The following is a 21,325-nucleotide window of genomic DNA, read 5'->3' on the forward strand; positions in this document are numbered from 1 at the left end:
GACTAGATTTGAGCTATGCTGTTGGGTTGGTGAGTCAGTTTATGCAAGTTCCACGGAAATCGCATTTGGATGCAGTGAGACGCATACTGAGGTATGTGAGGTCTACTTTGCATTGTGGACTATTCTATGAGACTGGGACAGAGATATGTGTACATGGGTACACAGATGCTAATTGGGCTGGTAGTATCTCAGATAGAAGATCTACCAGTGGATTCATGTTTTCTTTGGGGAGTGCTGCTGTGACTTGGAGCAACAAGAAGCAGCCTACAGTTGCTCTATCTAGTACAGAGGCCGAGTACAGAGGAGCTGCTATGGCAGCATGTGAGGTAGCTTGGTTGAGAAATCTACTCGCAGATTTGGGTCTATCAGTGGTGGATAGACAAGTTGTCATTTTCTGTGACAATAGAGTTGGCAAGGAACCCAGTATTTCATGCTCGTACGAAGCATATAGAGGTCCACTACCACTTCATTAGAGAGAAGGTCTTGGCAGGAGACCTTGACCTTGTTTATGTCAGCACAGAGGATCAGGTAGCTGACATCTTCACCAAAGCATTAGGTATAGAGAAGCTCCGCAGATTCAGGGCTTCGCTTGTACATAAGATGGAGTTGAGCTCGAGGGGGAGTGTTGAGATATCGAGCTCGTCTAGTAAGGCGGTGGACACTGATGACCCGCCTGGGGGATAGGCCCCACACTTACACCACTGGCATGGTTGGTGAGATCTTGGGTGATATGCGGCCAGTGGGATGACAGGCTATGTGATAGCCATTCTAGAGACTGGCATAGTTATAGCGCCAGCTCATTAAGTCGGGTTCACACTATAGAGAACCCGTGTATGTATTGGTTGAGTACCTTTCATATTATTGTGTACTCTTATCTTGTATATGGTGTGTTGAGTGTTGAGTGAAGAAGAAGAAGATTTCAGCCTCTCACCTTGTGTGTTCTCTATTAGGGTTTTGTGAGTATGTGTGTGCTTGCAAGAGCTCAAGCTCTCTTCCCCCCTGCATCTTTTCAAAGTCTACCTGGATAACTTTGATGATTGAGAACTCTTCCTTCGGCATTGAGGACAAGTGAGGATCGTTATTGCTTGAGGACGTTCCAACCGTTGAGGCGTACTTGTTGAGACCGCTTCCCATCAGCACCGACCGCTTCCAACCATTGAGATCTCCACTCTATGATGGGAGGAATTTAGAAAGAGAGAGACGGAGGCATTTGAGGTGTTAAGAGAGAGAGGGGACCAAGGGAAAGAGGAGGGCAAGCGAGACAGGGGGATAAAAAGGGAAGTGAGAGAGAGAGAGAGAGAGAGAGAGAGAGAGAGAGAGGGAGCAAGGAAGGGTCCGACAAGAGAGGGAGTGAGGGAGAGAGAGAGAGGGTGAGTCAGAGAGGCGAGAGGAGGAGTCAAGAGGAGGAGAGCGAGAGGAGAGGGGAGCCAGTGAGAGACGAGAAGGGGGGAGCGAGAGAGAGGTAAGAGGCGGGAGGTGAGGGGTTGTTAAGGGATTTTGTTAGCCCTCAAGAGCGCTATGGCTTAGTAGCCATTGCACAAATGCCCACGTAGCCACGCAATGTAGGCCTGCGTAGCCAGTGTGGCCATTGTCGCATGCCACGCACACGGCAAAGGCCACATCCCTCATGGCCTTTGCCGCCACGTGTGTGGCAAAGGCCACGAGGCCACCATGCATGCGGGCATTACACGCAGCGTTGCCACGTGGTAACTCCATGTAAGATTCCTCCCTCCGGCTTTTGCGGTGTGCAGGTGTAAAAACCTCCCCTTCTGATCTTATAATTATTCCCCTCTCTGAAATGAAAGAAAGATCATGTTTTACCCTGTTTTGGCCTAGAGAGAGAAAATGTCTAGAGGGAGGTAATTCAAAATTGAGATATTTTTGGATATAAAAATCCTCCTAGTGTCTAAAATGGTTTTCCCTGAAGCAGATATTCAGAAAGAAATTTCCAATGTGCAATTGGAATAAATTAAAATCAGGTAAAAAGGACTTTAGCCTAAGGGTCCAGATTTAAGAAAGTGTTACTTTCATTAAAATTCAATTTATGCATAAAAGAATTTTTTTATATAAAAGCGTTACTTTCATCAAATTTTGATTTTATGCATAGAAAGATGCATAAAGAAATTTATTTTTATTTCAAAAGAGTTATTCTCATCAATTTTGATTTTATGCATAGAAAGATGCATAAAAGTTTTTTTTTTGAAAGTGCTATTCACACTGTAAGATCCCTGACCCCACTGTGCAACGAATTCTAGGGTGCTAGCTGCGGAAGTAGCACTGCTTGCACGAGGCAGGGTCCCACACTTGGGGCCTCGCCCGCGGATATCCAGACAAGAGACTAATCCACCAGTTCTTCCAAAACCAAACTCGGAAAAACTTCCCTTGCCCGGAAAGCACAGGCGATTCCTCCAGGATAACTTTTCTCTAACGTAGTCAAAAGCCTTAACTAACTGAACTGATCTGATCGAACCCGTAAGTCCCATAGTCAGATCAAGGGAAAGATTGCACTTGGATCATAGAGGCCAATGCTTTTTTCCTCATTCAGAGGCATAGCCGTTGATTCTTTTCTATAGAACAATTTTTATCCGGGATTTACTTCATCTATCGTACCAACAGAAATTTAGTCTCAATTTTAGGGATCCATCAGTCCCAGCCTAAGTCCCATGGGTTAGCCAACCGCCCAACCACTGTAGTGATTGGATCCAATTGGGAATTCGGTTAGGTTTTGTCCCGAGTACCAGGGAAAAGAGTTCCCAGGCTCCCTAGTCATGCAAACTTAAAACTAGTCACACCACTTACACACCCAAATATGAAATTGCCTTTTTCACAGAATCACCATCTTCTAAAAATAATCTTTTAATGAAACCATTGTGTCACTGATCATAATCGTCAAAATCTCCGGTTGAATCCTTATTTCCAATCATTTCTTCATCGGTGTACCTATGGCATCATTGGCAACCAGAACGCTCACCACCTATCCACTCAAAGGCCTTTTCGATAGTTCCTAGCTCATAGTAACCGGTAATATATTTACATATCAAAATGGAATCTCCGTTGAAGATCAGCAAGATCAACCAACGGATCCATATAAAAGAGCCATGGACTCATCCGTTGAGGACCAGCCATTCAGAAAACAACTCTTACTCCTTGTTCCAATATCTTCCAAGATGCACGTGTGGGTATCGTCATCAGCGACCTAGAGCCCGAGCACTGTATGGTCAGCACCCTCTAGGATCCTTCGTAGGTGACCTAGCGCTTCACTCATAGGCCGCTTCCTTGGTCCCTCATCCACCGTACCGGAAGCTCATAATTTAAATCGAACTGAGGCTGGTCAAGACCTCGGCCGACCTTGTTACGCGAGACGTCCTCCATTGACTCTTCGTTGTCCTCAGCAGTTGCAACTTTAACAGATAGGTCTCCACGACCTCATTCACAAGAGATGGTCAAAATGCTTTCCCAGCATTCTTGACATAAAACAGTCATTTAAAAACAAATTTCATATACAAATACAGTTCCAACAATATTTCCATCTTTTCTAATCACTCCACATCCTTTCACATTAGTCCCCATCTTTTCTCATCTTCCCACAATTTTTTTTTCTTCATCGATCCCTATCACATCACATCATTCTCACATCAAATCACATCCAATCACATCATCCACACATCAATCCACATCATCCATACATCCATCCACATCATCCACATCAATCCACATCATCCATACATCCATTACATCAATCCACATTATCCACACATCCATCCACATCTTCCATACATCCATCCACATCAATCCACACGTCAATCCACATCATCCATACATCAATCCATATCATCCATACATCCATTCACGTCAATCCACATTATCCACACATCAACCCACATCATCCATACATCCATTCACGTCAATCCACATTACCCATACATCAATCCACATCAATCCACATTCATTTCATAAGTATTCCCATTCTCATCTAATCACATCTTTTTCTATCTCATTACTTATTTCCTCATTTTTAACAATTAGAGAAAAATTCCATATAAATCTCTCTCTCTCTCTCTCTCTCTCTCTCTCTCTCTCTCTCTCTCTAGCATCCTTGTAGTCTATTAAAACCATAGGAATATTTATTGATTTTTTTCTATCAGCTTTGATTTCTCTTTGGTTAGAAAATTCAAAAAAGGTGAGAAGGATTCTTATACCTTTAACCACGAAGGTTCAAGGGAAAGCTAATGATAGGCATGCTTCTTTTTAATTGGTAAAATTTATAGTTGCTTTGATTAATATTTATAAGTTATTGATTAATTAGATGATTTGTGATCTATATCCTCTAAATGTCATCACCATAGGTTGCTGATATGAGCATTTTGATAACATCAACATAGGTTGTTACACATAGATGACAATACCCATGGCACATTTTATCCCATTGAATATACTAGGCTAATATGTTCCAATTAAGGTTCCTAAATCCAAGTGTTGGGACAAGATAAATCCAAAGAATAAAAGAGAATACCCAAAAATGAGTAAATGCCCACATAAGATGAAGAGTTGACTAAGTACTAGGTTTATTAGTTAAAAATTATGAAGTATTAATTAAAAAATGAGATATTTTGGAGTAATCATTAATTTTTGACACATGAGTAAGGAAAAGGGAGCCCTTCAAGAAGGTGTCTATTTCACATGTGTGGATGAGTTTTAAATTAAAAATAAATAGGATATTTTTATCTCTCCTCTCTCCTAAATAAAACCAAATCAAAAAGGGAGCCAAACTGGTCCAAAACTTGTCCAAATTCAACCAAACTGAAACAAGAAAATTCTAGAACTCAGTTGGACTCAGTTAGTGGCCTCCCTCACCTATAAATAGACCCTCGTTCCTTTGTATTCTCATCTGTGAACTAAACTATGTCGGTATTACTCTAAGTTAAGCTTATTTTATATTATCCTCTAAAAACCCTCTACAACATTGAAGAGATTGGAGCTTCTCTCTCTCTTCAATCTTCCTTGTAGACTCCAATAACATACCAAACCAATTGATTGGTTTGCGATCAAAGAATCAAGTAATTTAGGAGGTAAAATGTGGATTTGGAGAGACGGAAAACTCTCTCTCTTGTAGCAAGAGGAGTACGATCCACACTAAGCTCAATCCAATGGGATTTGCATCCCTTTCGGAGCTAGGGATTCGACCCGTACCGGTGCACAAAAGCTTATCCACAACAAATGGAGAGAATGTGAAGAAAACTACTACTATTGACATGGACTAACACATACTCAAGCTCAATCTTGCCACACTCAATCACTCAACATCCCACTCATTCCATGCATCCAAACAAGAAGAAAGCTAAGCTATTGCATACACAAGCTCAAAGCATCCTTCATTCTCAAGATCTTACTTCCTAGCATGCACACACTCCTTGAAGCTATCAACAACAAAGAAACATGCTTACTAGAGAATAGACATGAGAAGAGAGACAAACATCACTCATTGCATTAACAAAAGAATAGACTTACAATAATGTAACTGGGGAGAGAGAAGAGCTTGCACCTCTATGGAAGAAGAGGGAGAGCTAGTCTCAAGAGAGCTCAAACATGAGTTTGCCCAATGTGTGTAAAGCTCTCAAATGAGCCACCTTTTATACAAAAATTCTAGGACTCCCATAAGTCCCCATGTGGGATTATTATCAAACCCTCTCCCTCATTCATCTACAAAGTAGAACTCTTTTCAAGAGCCCTAAGTATCGTTTTTGTTGCATCCTGGTATTGATCTTCATTTGCAAGCAACACTCCCCCCTTCCTATTTTGCGCACGTCCTCGAGCGCGGTAGTAGCAAGAGCTGCAACAAAAACAATTGATACGAGTAAAGTCCTTTATTGATAAAAAGAAAAGAAAAGCAAAATCAGCAATAATAATTACACACGTGAGCATACAAGTGCAAGGCTGATTAAAGTTTTAATGAGTACTAAAAGAGGTGAGTAAAAACTAGTCAAAGTGAGACTTAGGTAGTAGATAATGCTATGCAAAGGCAAGTGTCTTTGTACACCTCCGGTTATGACCGCAGTCTCAATGTCCTATCAGTATGGAAGTTACTCCTAAGTGGCAACCCTACTCCTAAGTATGAGCAAAGGTGATTGGAGCTCTCTCTTGTTTTTTTTTTTTTTTTTTTGATATGTGTGTAGAAGGTGATAAAGATTAAGGTTCTATCCCCATGAGACCCAAGCAATGGCCAAGAGACCTCCGCCAAGAGAATCTAAAGACCGCTAAGTATCTCAAGGGCGACAGACCCTTTTTCTTTCTTTTATGACCTAAGGAGTACCCCTTGAAGATGAGGGCATCGGTCTTGAGGGCCCATAGTGTACCCCCGAGTCCTACCAACATCTATCAAGGCGATAGATTCCTCAAAGTTCTTCTTCTGAAGTTTTTAGACATCAGTGTTCACCCCATGGAAACCAAGGCATCGGCCCCAAGGTGCTGAGACATCCCCAGGTCCTACCAAGCACTTCGCATGGCGGTAGACACTTCATGTCGCAATTCACCTTGTATATATATTTTTGTAGGGTATATTTTCATAAATTTTTATTACTCGTAGCACCTAGCTCATATCTAAGAGATAACTACCACTAGGGATAACTAATATACCTTGAAGACATAAGTACTTGGCATACTCCCTTGGTATATATCCTACACTGTCTTTGGATAGAAATATCTCTTACTAAGTTTTCTAAGACTCTAGAATGTACTCACCACATTTTAACTACTAATCAAAACTCAAACCAGCCAATATTGTGTACATGCAAACCATATATTCGAAAGATAAGAGCACTTAAAGAAATAAAGATTAAGATTTGCATACACCTGATGTAGTGCCCTGTTGATGTTGTTCGTTTGCCTTGAATAATTGCTGATTTTGTGCAGATTGCTTCTCCTTGATCCCTGTAGGCATAGCATATCTCCCCCCTTCCTAATTTGTGTGCACGATAGGTGGACTGTAGGGGCGTATCTGATGCTCTTCTTAAGCTGAGATCTCTGCAAAAAATTTATTAACAAACAAAGAAAAAAACAAAAGAATAAAATTTGCTAGTGGTGCCAATCACCAAATATAGCCAAGGGGAAAAACCTAGTGGGAGAAAAGTGCCCTGGCTTGTCGATCTTATTTTGGAGTCGTTGAACTTACCCTTGCGCTGGTAGTGGAGATTATCTCAAAAAGAATATAATCCTTTAAAGGCGTAAGACACCACACTATTCAAACATTGATTTACCAAAGAGCTTCATTTGTAGTGTTAATGCCTTATCTTTGGTTTTAGGTATGTCCTTCTTGGGTGGGAATTTTATCAATTGTCTTGGAATTTGAGCAAGATAAGAGGATTTAGGCATTGAAATACCAGAATCTATGCTCAAATGAGACTCCTTTGGACTTGTCTTAGGTACACCCGTTGATGGTTGAATTGTGAAACAAGGAGAAATAGGGGCAACAGTTGTTTCAATACATGTTTTAGGAAGATCAACACAAGTAGATTTGTAGGTGCTATCAAAGCCACCTTTCCTGTCTTGGGGAATTTGTGTTGATTTCTTTTGTACCCACTGATATGGGCAATCAGGGGTGACTCTTGGAATCTTTTGGATACACTCTTTTACCCTTTGCTCAGCATGGCATTTTGGAAGCCAAATTGATGTTGCACCCTCATAATAGCCTTGTGCTTTGAGCACATGTTTTGGGACCCATCGAGTAACAGTCCGAGGTTTGGGCTTGGAAATGATGTGCTTCTTAAGAGGCTTAGCAACTGGAATAGATGGTACAAGTTTGTACGCATCTTTGGGTAGCCACATTGATGAATCCTTCTTGCCTGGCCTTCTTTGAGCAGCAACTAGAGTAGTTGGAACATGCCAGCCATGGCCCTCACTTGAGTACTCATCAATTATCCACATCATTTGTGTTGGAGCTTGTGTCTTTTTCTTATCAGCATCATTAGCTGATTCGTGTGTCAAATCCTCAACTGAGACTTCCTCGACATGCATAGCTGTTGTTTTGGATGCATTCCTATAGTACAAATCATCTCGAAGGTTACATGGTTGTACCATTCGTATAGGAACAATATCATATCCATCTGAGTCACAAAATTGAATTGGCTTTGGTAAAGCACATGTCGATAATGTTGCAAGGACATGACTCCATTCTAATGGATCAATTAAATGCTCAGGGAAGGGTTGTGGAATGTATGCCTCGTCAGATACACTTCGATTACCCTTAAGTCTCTCAGTGTTGAAATCCCTACATGAGGCTCCACACATCCATAGATCTTCTCGCCCATCTGACAATGTAATTTTTGAGCCCTCAGATGACGCAGAATCAAACTCATCTATTGGAGACCTTGTTACATCACGATACGAGTGATTCCTTAGGTTGACCCTTGTGATGACAGAATCATGTCTGAGGTACAAGTAGTTGTATCCCCAATCTTGAATCATTTGAAATTGTCGCATGAATGGTCTACCCAATATCACTTCATAGTTTGGATGCTTTCCAAAATCCACCACTGCAAAGGTATGCTCATATTCAATCCCACATGTGGTGACCAATATGTTCTCAAGCAGCCCAAGGGGATGTTCTAAGCTTCCATCTGCTAGCTGCAAGCGCATCCTGGTACTCCTAATAGCTGGTTTGCCCCACTTTTCCCAAATGGACCTTGTCACAATGCCCACTCCTGCGCCACTATCAAGTATTGCAGTTGAAGATACTTTTCGCACTTCTAATGGGAGGGTAGCATTTCCCTGATCGTCTTCACAAAATTTTCCAACTTTGTTGATAGGAACTGGCATTACATGCTTTGTCTCATGGTGTATAGTACACTCATGGTGACCCTTTTGTAGCAATACCTGTTCTGACAAACATGTGGCAATATCATTCCATAACTCAGGTTTAAGCTTTATCAATTCAAGCAAAGGTAAGTTACAAGCCACTGGTGCAGACAAAATAGCTTGCACCATACTCATATCTTTTTCCTTTGTCAACCTTTTATGCATGGAGGGTATCCTCAAGGTTTGAGAACAGTTCTCATATTCTCCCAGATAGGATGGTAAGGTTTTCATTGTATGCTTACTTCTAGGAGAAACCATTGTTTGACCTTCCTCCTGGATGCTTGGGTGTCCAAAGTTGTTTTCCTTGTCTCTGGTAAAATCCACCTCAGAGAATGGAGGCGAACTAACAGAAGACATGTTTTCATTTATTTTCTCATTTACAGCGGCCCACATTTCATTTGCCATGTCCTCATTAGCATCAATAATTTCATCATTGCATGGGAAGACAAGGCTGGGTGATGGTAGACTTTCTTCTTTCAATGGAGTGTCAATTGGTGTCGATCTTTCGCTCTGAGCTTGTGAAATGAACTCACTTTTCATTTCCCTACTTGATGACACTTCCGGTATAGTTTCTAATGTTGGCTTAAGAGAAGTTGGGCCCCGAGGAATAGGTGGTGGTGGTCCCTCAAGTATTGACTGAGCTTCCCTAATGAGTTGCTGATGTACAGCTAGATTGATCTTCTCCTCACGAGGGTTTGGGTATTCTTGAAGCTTCTTGGGTAGCTCTGATAAGGCTGCAATGCGACTTCTATGAGCATCAATGATGGCCTCTAGAGTCTCATTCACTTTATCCACAAAAACAGAACCCCCAGAACTATCCTCAGTCGTACTAGCCTCATTTTGTTTAGCACTTGGCTCAGGTTTAGGTTCCTCACGCACTTCTTGGGATGTAAAAGTTTTATCCTGTATGATTTGTTTAGAGGTTTCCTGAGAACTAGAAGTGGATGCACTTTTAGTTTGCTTGTTTCGGTTCTTCTTCCTCCTAGTGGCCTTTTTTCTACTGGACTGTAGGGTTTTGTCCACTAGATTAGTCTTTGCGTCCCTAGTTCGAGGTGTCTCATCAGTTTGTATTTCAGCGTTTCGTGTCTGTGATCGAGTCATGACTCTAAGTGGCACGACATCCTCATTCTCAGATGAAGGTGGTGATGGAATTGCCCCTACAAGGTTAAGTGAAACCTTTGGTTGAGAGGTGCCTTCCTCATGTGGTTTCAACAGACAATCCTTCGGGAAGTGTTCGACACAACACCCCAGACAATATCTTTCTATTGGTGGAAATTGTTGTGCTGTTATATTGGATCTAGATGCTTGCCTTGAGCGATGTGGACAATCACGAGCCCAATGGGGTTCTCCGCACTCATAACAGGGGCCCATTGGTTTGGCCTCTACTTTCCTTGGCTGCCATTGACCTGAGGGGCCTGGAGTCCTAGGTTGGTAGCCGCCTAGCAACATTAAAGAGTTTTGTTCCCCTGGTTGAATCTCCACCAGTGCTTGGTTTGGGTATGCGGGACTTTCAAAGATATTTTCTTTGGATGAATATGATACATATTCTTCCTCCACATATCCTGGGTTTACCAATTCTCTACACATATTTGAATTGTCATAGTCCACAATCCTTACAGGGGCAGTCCCTGGAGCAGGAGGTTGAGCACCAAGAACAGGTCGTGCTTGTTCTTGTGTTATCGGTGGCTTACGTTCAAAACTAGTATACTGTTGATACATTTGTGGAGCCACTCCACCCCTCGGCTGCTCACGTTCCTGTCTCATTCTCGCAATGCGAGTACATTCCTGTGTGGTATGAGTAAAGTTCCAAGCACAGGCTTGGCACCACTTCTTTGTAGGTTGGTTTGTGACTAGAGGAGAAAAGGTATTACAGTCCTCTGTTTTATGGTCACCGCCACATGCTCCACAAAGATGAGGACCTGTAGGAAGTATACTCCTCATTCTCTGCTGTTGTTGTTGTGGCTGCATGGGTGGACGATAGGTTTGTCCTAATCTCCTTAGCACTAGGTTGGCTATTTGGTCTGGATTTACTAGTGCGCTAGACCCTGAACTTTGATCATCACCCCACTGATTTCTAGGTTTCACCTCAGGGCCAGAACCATCCTGGAATTTGAAGTTATCGGTGAAATCCATAGCATCATGGCAACACTCATTGAAACTTGTATGTTTCTTAGCATAGAGATGTGTATGCAGTGTTGAATTTTTGAGGCCTTTTAAGAAGAGAGAAATTAATCGACTTTGAGCGGGCTTCTCATCTTCTGGGCATCGGTTAATGTACTGCTTCATTCTATTTACACAGTCTCTAACACTCTCATTCTCACCCTGCTTGAAAGAGTAGATATGCGCTACTGTGTCATGTTGAATTCCCATCAAGGAAAAAGCAGCAATGAATCTCTCTTCCAAAACTCGTAAAGAAGTTTTATCAGAAGCTTCTAATGCTTGAAACCAAGCAAGGGCTTTTCCTTCAAGAGTGAGTCCAAACCCTTCTATTTGAGTATGCTTATCAGCAACTTGCTCAGCTCGAACTGCTTGCCTAAAAGCTGCTACATGATCGTATGGATCTCCCGACCCTTCATATTTCTTAACCAATTTCTGAAGAGTTGATGGTCTTACTTGTCGTGAATACTCATCATAGGGCCTACGGCCTCTTACCCTTAGTGGAAATTGTTCCTCTCTTTGGAAAGATGGTCCACATGTTTCCAAAATTGGTGTGGGTACCCTATTACCAGCCTCACCAAACCCTTCTAAAGATCTTGTCACCCTCATTTCAGGTGGTGCACTTATAGGAGGCCGAGTTGGCTCCCTTCTCATCCGATTGTCATAGTGGGAAAGTTGTTGTTGTGGTGGTGTGACCTGTGGTCGCACATTTGGTGTAGGACGATATCGTGGTGCTAGAGTTGGGCTACTAGCAGTGGTCCACTTAGATGTTGAAGGTCCCTCTCTAGTGAACTCTCGTAGGGGAGGAGCAACAGTTTCTCCAAGAAAGGCTGTCTCTCCTGGTTTGGCTGTATGTGTTGAGAACACTTCCATAAATAATGGTTGTCCTTTCCACGTGAGTTCCCTAATCTCTTTCCAATCTAACGTTCGATATTCATTGGCCCATTTATCAACTATTCTGTTCATGTGTCCTGCACACTTCTCAACTACCAATACATAAGCTAGAGGAAGATCCAGCTCTGGCGATTTAGTTGTGGCATAATATCCCTCTAACGAATCCTTATAGACCTCTTGAAGTGGGTCATCCTGTAAGACCTTAGTCACAGGAATTTGTCGTACAAACTCCCATTGGCTTTCAGCCCCCTGATCCATTTTACTCTTGCCTTTCCTATCCTTGTCCAAATTGAGATCTACAAGAAGTAAATCATCTCTGGTGGATGGCTTTGAGGATTGGGCATTGGAAGGTCCAGGCATGTCCGGCTCGATGAGCCAGTCATCTCTAGACTCTTTTGCTCTGGAAAGTTGTGAATAGTCTAACAACTCAGTTTTAGAGAGCTCCCCTAATTTGTCTACCTTTTCTGGATGGTAGGTGACTTCGTAGCGAACACCATCTCCACCCATGTACATGTTACCCTGGTCATTGACTAGAGGTGCTCTATCAAGTTCTGAGAAAATGTCTGCAATCTTAACAAGGTACCGTTGTTGTGGGTCCCTAAAGATCTCAGCTCCTTGAGCATTTGTGTAGACATATTGGAGTCTTACATTGAATGTTAATCCCATGGTATCGGCCTCAAATGGATTAAAGGATCTTGAGGGTGTCCTATTTTGGGCTACGGGATGACTAGTTGATGGCCCTAGATTGTCCATGGACAATGAACTATTTGTTCTAGAGGAAAGGGTATCGGATTGGGATTCAAAAAGGGTTTCAGCAATATCTGCCAAATTGCCTACCGATTGGGTCCCACTTTCCTGAGTAGGCACTCTAGAAGGTGCCCTAGACCCTATGGCAGAATCTATCAGACGTCCTGACCGTAAGTGCATAAGGTCAAAATTTTGTTTTGGTTTTTTTATATGTGTTTTTGTTTTGTCTTGGTTTTGGTTTTTGTGTTTTGTTTTTTTTTTTTGATAAATATATATATATATATATGTATATATATATATATATTTTTCCCTACCTAATCACTAAAATCAACTCAAAAGAAAATGTGTGGCGTAACTATCTATCCTATTTTTTTATTTTTTTATTTTTTTATTTTTTTAATTTATTTAATGATCTTATGATTTTATGATTTTTATTTTTTTTATTTTAATTTACACAGAAATTATGAATCACACTAAAAAATACTAACTATGCACAAAGTTACAAAAATTAAAAAAAATACAGGTTACACTAATTATGCAAAAAATTAAAAAATAAAAAATAAAAAAAATAAAGAACTGCAAAATATGCAAAAAATAATAGACTCCTTAAAAAATCAAAAAATTTTCTTTTGTTTGTTTTTTCCTCCTTTTGTTGGTTTTTATTGTTTGTTGGTTTGTTTGTTGGTTTGTTTTTTTTTTGTTTTTTTTTTTAATAAAATGAATGAATTTCGTGTCAAAAATAAAAAATTATAAAAATACTAATTATGCATGCAGTTACAAAAATTCTAAAAAATGCAAGCTACTTAAATTATGCAAAATTTTGTACAGAAATTTAAATAATGAACAGTGGATTCAAAAAATAAAAATTATTTTTTCTTCTTTTTCTTTTTCTTTTTCTATTTTTTTCCTTTTATTTTGTTTTGTTTTTATTTTTATTTTAATCTTGTTTTTGTTTTTAATAACAAAAAGTTAAAACAATGCAAATCTAAACTAATTATGCTAAAAATTACAGAAATAAAAAATAAAAAATAAAAAATATGTACACACTATGGACTCCTAAAAACAAATAAAAAGAATTTTTTTTTAAATTTTTTTTTAATTTTTTTTTCTTTCTTTCTTCTCTCTATATTTTTTTTTAATTTTTTTACTATTCTTTTTTTTTTCCTTTTTCTTCTTCTTTTTTTTTTTAAAAAAAATAAATTTTTATTTTATGGGTTTTTTTTTTCCTTTTTTCCTTTTTTTTCTTTTTCTTTTTATCCCTTTTTTTTTAAATGCCTTTTTCTTTTTCTTTTTTTTTTGTTTTTTTATCTAAAATTACAAAAAACTTAAAAAATTAATAAAAATGCCAAAAAATAAAAAAAATAAAAAATTTTCACCAACCTTATCCTTTCGCTCGCCGCTCGCCGCCCGCATTCGTCGCCGACTCCACGTGCTTCCTCACCGCCTTCTTCTTCGACCGCTTCTGAGCTGTCTTCTGCACCTCTTCCACTCCTCTGCTTCTCTCTCACCGTCTCTCTGTCGACGTCCTCTTGCTGCCGCCAATCGTCTTCTTGCTGCCGCCGTCAACGCTGCACGCTGCCTCTGTCGACGTTCTCTTTCTGCCAGTACTGCCTTCACACACCCGCCTGCAGCAGCCGCCTCTTCTACTTGCTTACTTGCGCCCTTCACTCGACGACCATCAGCTTCGCTTGCCCTTCACTAGACGACCATTAGCTTCGACGCCCGCTGCTGCTGCAGCTGCAGCACCACTCTCGCCTGACACCCTCAACAACGGATGCAGCCCACCTCTCTCAGCCGGCCTTCACTGGTGGCTTCGCCCTCGCGTGGTCAGACCACGGTCCTCAACCCACACCGGCCTGAACAGCCCTTTCCGCCCCGCCTTCTTCAGCTTGCCATTGTAAAATATCAGAAATATAAATCTATATCTATACATATAGATGTAGATGTATATTATTTTTTTTTTTTTTAAAGGCCGCCTGCACCACTTGTTGTAAAAGAAATGATTAAATCAATATATATTTGTTTTTATTTTGAAAAAGCAGTCGGTTTGATGCAGCCCTTGTACTCTAATGTTTGATGCAGCCCACAAATATATATATATATATAGATTTATAAGTTCTTTCTTAGGGCCACCCTTGGTTGCCCGTTTCTTTCAAGCAAATCGGTTTCTTTCAAGCAAATCGGTTAGTCATGCTGCAATAGATAAATATTCCTCATTTTTTCCTCGAGCACGCTTGATGCGTTGGCTCCCCACACAATAACAACACAAAACAAAAGGAAGGTCGCCTCCAACACTTCCTATCTCTCTTCTTTCTTGCTTGGGAGTCAATGGGGCTTGCATAAGCTATGGGAGAGCTTAGCAACGCATCCCTTTTCTTTTTATTTATTTATACTAATTACATGTTAACAAAAAGCATGAAAGAATGAAATGACAAAAAACAATGAAGGTAAGCATAATGAACGGTACTTGAAAAAACATAAAAGCAATGAAACATAAAAAAACAATGCGGGAGAAACCTCAACCGCTCAATGGTTAACCTTATCCACTCACACCGGGATCACACACCCAAACTTAACCTAATCACTCAATGGTTTTGCAACCAAAAGAGGAAATAGTGGTGGTTTCCACACACTCTCAACCGGATTTGAGTCTTCTCCCCGGCAACGGCGCCAATGGAGAGACGGAAAACTCTCTCTCTTGTAGCAAGAGGAGTACGATCCACACTAAGCTCAATCCAATGGGATTTGCATCCCTTTCGGAGCTAGGGATTCGACCCGTACCGGTGCACAAAAGCTTATCCACAACAAATGGAGAGAATGTGAAGAAAACTACTACTATTGAGAGACGGAAAACTCTCTCTCTTGTAGCAAGAGGAGTACGATCCACACTAAGCTCAATCCAATGGGATTTGCATCCCTTTCGGAGCTAGGGATTCGACCCGTACCGGTGCACAAAAGCTTATCCACAACAAATGGAGAGAATGTGAAGAAAACTACTACTATTGACATGGACTAACACATACTCAAGCTCAATCTTGCCACACTCAATCACTCAACATCCCACTCATTCCATGCATCCAAACAAGAAGAAAGCTAAGCTATTGCATACACAAGCTCAAAGCATCCTTCATTCTCAAGATCTTACTTCCTAGCATGCACACACTCCTTGAAGCTATCAACAACAAAGAAACATGCTTACTAGAGAATAGACATGAGAAGAGAGACAAACATCACTCATTGCATTAACAAAAGAATAGACTTACAATAATGTAACTGGGGAGAGAGAAGAGCTTGCACCTCTATGGAAGAAGAGGGAGAGCTAGTCTCAAGAGAGCTCAAACATGAGTTTGCCCAATGTGTGTAAAGCTCTCAAATGAGCCACCTTTTATACAAAAATTCTAGGACTCCCATAAGTCCCCATGTGGGATTATTATCAAACCCTCTCCCTCATTCATCTACAAAGTAGAACTCTTTTCAAGAGCCCTAAGTATCGTTTTTGTTGCATCCTGGTATTGATCTTCATTTGCAAGCAACAGGATTATTTTCTTCTTTTTCTTAAATCTCTAAATTTTTCTCTTCTCAACCCCTCTCAAGCTTGAGAAGAATTAATTTAAATGGCTTTTGAATACTATTGAAGTTCTTTAATGTATTGTAATGAAGAAACACATAAATTTTTATTTATGCTTAATTTATAATGGTTTTTAAGCATTTATCTCTCTCCCCCAAAGAATGGCCATTCCTATGACCTATTCTCAATTCGAATGAAGCTTCTCATGAAGCATTTCTCCAATCTAAAAATAATTTCTATGCTTGTCTAATTGGAGGCCAAAATAATGGCTTTTTAATACTTTTATGCTATTTAACTTATGGTAAAATTAAGAATCAATCCATAATTAGATAATGATCCAATTAGTGGTTATTCTAATCACATGAATAATACTAAACTTTATTGTTTCAAATCTTTTGAGATTTATCAGTAATAGCAGCGAAGCTATGGTAAATTTTTTAAAAAATAAACACATAAATCATTTTTATTTATATTATGAATATAGGACTTCCTATAATATTTTAGGATTAATCATCCTAGATTAATTGAATGATTCTCATTATAAGCATGGAAAATTATTATTTTTTTGTTTATGCATAAATAGTTCTTTTACGAAAAGAGAAATTTCTAGTAATCCATTGTTATGTTAAAAAGAGTAATCCCCATGACAATGGAAATCCATGTACTCCAATGAAGTAAGAGAAAAATTGTGATGCTAAAATAATGCATATTTTATTTAAAAATTAAAGAAGGATTTTAGTTAAATTTATCTTTTTGCATAAATAAATTTTAAATGATGAAAGAGAAAATTCCACTATATTGGAATCCAAATATTTAAATGAGGAAAGTGTAATTCCTAGTGTAAAGAAATTAATGAAGATTTTTATTTAAATTTTTAAGAGAGAATTTAGTTAAATTTATCTTTTTGCATAGATAAATTTTAAATGATGAAAGAGGAATTCCCACTATATTAAAATCCAAATATTTAAATGAGAAAATTATAATTCCTAGTGTAAAGGAATTAATGAAGATTTTATTTAAATTTTCAAAGAAAATTTAGTTAAGTTTATCTTTTTGTTTAGATAAGATTAAATGATGAAAGAGGAATTCCCACCATATTAGAATTCAAATGTTTAAATGAGAAAAGTGGAATTTTTAGCTTCATGGATATTTTTATGTAATGTTTTAAGAAGAATTTTAAGTAGATTTAATTTATGGTAAAAGAGGAATTCCCATGATAATTGGATTGCACTCATTGAAATGAGAAAAAGAAGGATTTCAAGTTTATTCAAAAAAATAGGTATTGATATTTTAGTTAAAAGAGGAATTTTTATGATATTTAAGAAAAGATGGATTTGAATTAAATTTTAGTGTCAAAAGATGAATTTCCACCATAATTCTACCTAATGAATTAAGGTTGAGAAATTATGTGGTATAAAGAATATCTTAGATATTTGAATTGGTAAAATCACTAAATTGATATTTACCCAAAATCTAGATGTCTAGTTGAAGGGAATTCTTGTAGAACTAAACCAAATGAATTTGGTTAGACTACGTGAGGGACGGACAGTAAACCTAATTGTCCTTCTCTCGATCTGAATTGGACAAAAACTTCGAGACCAATTCCAATTACTAAATCCAAAGAATAGACTACCAAAACCAATCTAGTTTTTCTGTGACCAAACTCACCAAGAATCTAGTTAGTCAAATGGACAAAATGATGGGTAGATTACCCTCATGAGAGATCAAGGATCTTCATTATGAAACTGGGAAATATGGAAAAAGGGTTTTCGGAAACGATCTCAAATTGGAATTTTACTTGCATTGGAACCTCGGTTTTTTTCATTCAAAGGACTGTTTTACGCCAGAATGCTGGAGGAAGCATTTGGCTTATGTTTTTCTAAGAGGAGGCTCATTTGGAATAGCTGGGGGGGAGTCGTCAAAAGGGACGTTGCTCACAGCAAAGCCTACGGAGGTCTTGACCAGCCTCAGTATGGTTAAATTGATGCACTTCCGATACGATGGGCGAGATTCGACGAAGCGGTCCCTGAGTGAAGTGCTAGGACACCTAAGGAGGATCCTAGAGGGTTCTGACCAGGCGATGCACGGGCTCACAGGTTGCTAGGACACCCATGCGTACGTCGAGGAAGATTTTGGATGGACAAAAAGGAAAGATTTTTGGGAACCAAATTTTGATACTGGATCTCGTTGATTGACCAGCAGATCTTTAACGGAGAGTTCAGAGGATACATTTTTGTAATACAATGGACTCAGAATTTTGGAAAATGATGATAAAAAATATTATGATTTCTAGTGAAGGATTGTTTTTAAAGCCAATCGAATGTGTTATAAATGGCAAGTTCATATTGGGTGTGTACGTGGTAAGCCTACCTTGATTTTTTGCATGAATCGTCGGCTAGGGGGCCTGGGAACTCTTTTCCTCAGTACGCGGAAAAAAACCCAACCAAATCTTTATAAAGGAATCCCACCAATTCAGTGGGTCGGTGGGTGGTTGGCTAACCCATGGGCCGGATGGCTGGATCGGAGGATTCCTAAGAAACAACTAGATATACGATTAGTTACATTATTTAGTGTTAAATCCTGAGAAGACCTTGTTCTGTGGGAGGGGATCATCGGCTGTGCCTCGTAAATGAGGAAAAAAGTGGTGATTCCATGGACCAAGTGCAAGTCTCTTCTTGATCTGACCATGTGACTTCAGGTTTGGTTAGATCAATTTATCTAGTTAAGACTCGACTCGTTAGAGTAAATTCCCCGTTAGAAGATTTTTCCCAATTGGCGGAATCTCCCGTGCCTCACGTGGGAGGCCGACGCCACTTCCACCACCGCCGGCCGGAGCCCTAGAGCGGGCAAGGGACCTCACAAAACAGGTAGAAACAAGATCTTTTATTATTATGAAAAGGGGATTGATTACAAGAGAAGAAATTGAACATCTTGAGGGGCTGGGGAGGAATCTTACATCCTCTCCCACTTGAAAAACGCGAGATGTCCTCATCTTGCAAACTAGGGGTAATCCCGCATCAGCTTGGCTTCTTTCTCCCAGGTGGCGTCTTCAAAAAGGATAAAAATTCCATTTGACTAATAATTCTCTCATAATTCTGTTCCTTAGAACCTTCTCTCAAACATCAAGGATTTCTTCTAGTCTGCCCTTGGGTTGAAGAAGTAAAGAGTTCATCATTAAGCACATGATTCGGGCTCGCTACGTACTTCTTAAGGAGGTTGACATGAAATACATTATGTACTTTGAGATGAGGAGGTAGAAGAAGTTCATAGACTAAGTCACCTACTTTCTTTGTAATCAGATATGGCTTACAGAATCTGGGGGATAACTTCTTGTACTTCCCAAAAGATAGAGAACTTCTTGTGGGGCGTACTCAAATGAAGACCATATCTGCTTCTTCGATTTTTCTATATGACCTCTTCTTATCTGCATACTGCTTTTGTCTATCCTGGGCAACTTTTATATCCTTGCGGATTATTGACTGCATTTGCTACTCCATGTTGTCAAGCATCTGTCTAGACATCTCGACCCTAATGAATGGGTCAGACCAAGTTAATGGTGTGAGGCAGTCTTGTCCATATAGAGCTTTGAAAGGGCTCATCCCGATACTTTGGTGATAAGAAGCATTGTAGGTGAATTCTACTAGGTGCAAATAGCTTAGCCACTTCTTGGGTTCCCTGCCATAGCATGACCGAAGTATATCTTCGATTACTTGGTTCACCCTTTCTGTTTGACCATCGGTCTCGGGGTGGTAAGCTGTGCTAAGATCCAAGAAAGTTCCTACTATTAAGAAGAATGGAGTCCAAAATCTTGACGTGAATTTGGGATCTTGATCACTTACTATTCTCCTAGGTAGGCCATGCAATCTGAAGATTTCCTTGAGGAACACTCTCGCCACATTCACTGCGGTGTAGGTTTCTTTTACTGGAGTCAGATGGGTAACTTTGGTTAGTCTGTCAACTACCACGAAGATGGAGTTGTAACCTGATTACACTGAAGGTAGTGCAGTAATAAAATCCATACTGATACATTCCCACTTCATCTGGGGGATGGATGTAACTTCCCAGGCATTTTTACTCTCTTAGCTTTGACTTTCTGACATATCAGGCATTGACGTACATGATTAAGTACATCCTTTTTTAGTCGAGGCCAAAAGAAGCTTTTCTTTACAGACATGTAGGTCTTGATAAAACCTGGATGTCCTGCTAGAAGGCTATCATGTGCTTCATTCAGAATTTCACTCAGTTCCCTCATCATTGGCAATGCATAGCCTGCTATTATAATACATAATTCCTTCATCCAGGTTGTACCCTTGAACTCGGTTCAACTCCTGAGGAGTTTTTCTTTCTTGCATAAGTAGGGTAGCAATAGGGCCAAAGAATCTATCCTGCATGATCTTCTCTCTTGCTTCATTAATCAATGGATTTCACACCACTGTGATTGCAAGCAAGGAGGTTTTTGAGGGCATCTGCTACCACATTTTCTTTGCCTGGGCGGTACTTGATTTCAAAATCAAATTCTTGTAGGGTCTGCATCCACCTTCTTTGGCTCATGCTGAGATCCTTCTGAGTGAAGATCCACTTTAAGCACTGATGATCTATCATCAAAGTGAATCTTTGACCCAGTAGGTAATGTCTCCACAACTTTAGGGCATAGAATATTGAAAGTAGCTCCAAGTCATGGACAACATAATTTCTCTCATGCGTTCTGAGTTTTTGGGATTCATAGGCCACTGCATGACCTTCCTGCATGAGTGCACCTCCCAAGGCAAAACCACTAGCATCAGTTACTACCTCAAAGGGTAGAGAGAAATTTGGTAACTTTAGAACGAGATGGGTTACCAAGGCAGTCTTCAGCTTATCAAAAGCGCTCTGACACTTGGCAGACCATTGAAACATGGTATTCTTCTTGAGAAGATTAGTCAGGGGGGAAGCTATGAGAGCATACTTAGGTATAAAAATTCTATACCAACCAGTTAATCCCAAGAATCCTCTGACTTCTTTCACTGTCTTTGGTTCAAGACAATCTATGACTACTTGGACTTTTGCGGGATCTAGAGAAATTCTGTCTTTGGATACCAGAAAGCCCAAGTATTCAAAATGGTCTCAACA

This window comes from Cibotium barometz, chromosome 58, assembly GCF_041138505.1.
Source record: "Cibotium barometz isolate CiBa-2024 chromosome 58, ASM4113850v1, whole genome shotgun sequence".
Lineage (NCBI taxonomy): Eukaryota > Viridiplantae > Streptophyta > Polypodiopsida > Cyatheales > Cibotiaceae > Cibotium > Cibotium barometz.